We start from the raw sequence: 2,578 nt of genomic DNA, 5'->3' as shown, positions 1-2,578 counted from the left end.
TGGAAATGAGCAAGGTTTCGGGGACAAAACCTCCTTTAAGGGGGGTAGACTTGTAACGCCCCAAAAATGTTAGTAGGATAATAAGTACAAATAAATAAAGAATGTAACTTGGTTAATGAAACATGACTAAATGGTAGCTAGTTTAATTGGTAAAGCCTAAATTAAAACACTCTCTCAAAGTAGGAGGGGCTAAGGTGTAAATAATAAACAAAAGGGGTTTTAATTAGTAAATCAAAGAAACACCTACGTCTGGTGTTTGGGTCGATCGAACAAGGAGCAGGAAAGGGGGTGAAAAACCCTAAACTCAAGAAATCCAGTAATTGAAGCCTAAATCACAAGATAATTCGGTGCATGAGCCCTCTTTTTTGAAAATCTAACCCTAATTAGTGAAGTGGTGAGTTTAATTTTCTGAAATTATGATTTGTAGAATGAGGGGTTAAACCTAATCTCGATTTCTTGTGTCAAATATGATAAATCTGAGATAGAATTGCTTTTTAGAACAAGAATCATGCTTGATTTTAGGTTGTATGAAAGTTGTAGAGAAAACCCATTTGAAGTTATGATGATATGATTAGAGATGATGATGCATGTGTTTATTCTTGATGTAGTATGATGGGTAAGATTAATATATGCATAATGATGTTATAATAATCTGAATATTTGAGGAATTTATGTGTTTGAGATGTATTGCCATGATTTTAGAATGACTTGGTAGAGATGCGTTTGCTATACTTGTATATTATGCTAGTTAAGATTGTACGCACATAAGGTGTTCGATGAAATGCTTGAGCCGAATTGGTTATGTATGAACATGAGAAATTGTAGTTTTAATGATCTAATGATGGCATGAAATATGAATACGAATAATGAACATTATAGTAATGATGTAAATGCGTGAAAGCAATGTATAATGTGAAAGCTAAACGTGAATGTGATGCACCTTATAGGGTCGAAGAAAAGAGGATTGTCAAGCCAAGCAAAGGCAATAGGAGCGCACAACTCCGGTAAGTTCTTATGAACTTCGTTTACTCTACTAGTGGATTTATGAATAATATTAATGATAATATGAATTCGTACTATTTGCCGTTGTGGATTAAAAATTGATTTAGATGTAAGGAATTATATCGAAGAGGGTTTAGAAGTTATGTTGTAACGAATGCGAAATAGCAAATCCATTGCGGATTTGGTTATGCTAACGAAGGTTATGATAAGCTATGCGAGTCGACCGGTTCTAGTTGAACACGTCGAATAAGAATAATGCTACCATCCGTTTCGAATGGGTGGTTTTGAATGCTATAACGAATGCTAGAAGTTTAATCCGTTATACGGATAGAAAGAAGAATTATGTTGAAAGCAAATAACCCAACTAAACGGGTCGAATGTGTATGCTTAACTCTCATTGAGAGTGTTTATGCCATACCCAAGTATTTGGGTAGTCGAATGTGTAAAAAGGATGAAAGCTCATATGCGGATGGAACTAAAACGAAGGAATTATAATTAACAAGTGTGATGACTAACTTTTAAGTATTGTTGTTGAATGTAGGTAAATCCTCAACTTAGGCGACTCGGCGAAATGGAGCGAGCACGTGCCCATGTCATGTTATACCAAATGCTTCCGCTAGCTTATGTTCATCTTTATGGTCCATTACTAGTTATTTTGTCCAACTTTGTTAGTAGTCGTACAATTGTAAAGCTTGTCGTCTTGCTTTGAGTAGTTTAACGTCAAACGGATCGTAGTATGTTGTTTAGTTTATTATGTTAAAAACAGGGGGCACGTTCGTTTTACGAACGGGTCATGCCGAATTTTTGTAAAAATTTTACTATGTATCAAAGTTGGTATTTTTGATGTCTTTAAATTACTCTAGTAAGTAATTTACCTTTTTGAGTTGTGAAAGATTCGTATATTTTAAAAGTTTATGTTTTCTAGCGTCTTTGGTTGTCATTTCTCCTAGACGCAAAAACGGACGTTACAATTACGTGACTAGTTGATGTGTATGATTGCATTGAATGTTATGGGTTTTATTATGTTACGTGTTATCATGTATGGGCCGCACACTTTACTTCTGGCCACACACCCTTCTCTCGGCCCAACTCCTCTCGCAAACCACTCGGCCAACTCGAGACCAAGGGCAGCCCGATGATGGGTTCGGCCCACTTCTCTTGTGCACGTTCATTAACCCACTTGGGGGTTTTGATTTTCATAATTTGCAAATCACTAATCACACAAAAAACCCTAAAAGCTCTCTTCCTCCCCTCTAACCCGACGACGTCTCTCCCTCTCTCGAAGACCTTCTCGGCTTCATCGGGTATTCCGGTTAGTGTTTTGCTAATTGTTTTGGAAACGTGATGTTGTGATTGCTATAATCCTGATTTTATATGTGACAACTAGGGATTCATGCTAGTAGTTTTATTAATGATATTGTGGATTCGGAACATGTGCTTGCTTATGATGTTAATATGTGGTATGCCAAAACAAGGGTGGTGTCTGTGTAAATCGGCTCACAGGTATAACATAACCGAAATGAATTAGGGTTGATTCAAATTTACATGATGATCATATGATTAAGGGCTAGACATG

At 36.4% G+C, this 2,578-nt stretch overlaps 1 long non-coding RNA gene across 1 annotated transcript; it reads left to right on the top strand.

Annotated features, from left to right (window-relative positions):
* The first annotated feature begins 270 nt into the window (after positions 1 to 270).
* LOC110921703 lies at positions 271 to 1,850 on the top strand. Its single transcript, XR_002582550.2, has 3 exons — positions 271 to 394; positions 948 to 1,004; positions 1,544 to 1,850. It is a non-coding gene; the product is annotated as an uncharacterized LOC110921703 (long non-coding RNA).
* The last annotated feature ends 728 nt before the right edge of the window (positions 1,851 to 2,578 follow it).

Source organism: Helianthus annuus, chromosome 17, assembly GCF_002127325.2.
Source record: "Helianthus annuus cultivar XRQ/B chromosome 17, HanXRQr2.0-SUNRISE, whole genome shotgun sequence".
Taxonomy (NCBI): Eukaryota; Viridiplantae; Streptophyta; class Magnoliopsida; order Asterales; family Asteraceae; genus Helianthus; species Helianthus annuus.
This window is presented reverse-complemented; position numbering and strand designations above follow the sequence as displayed.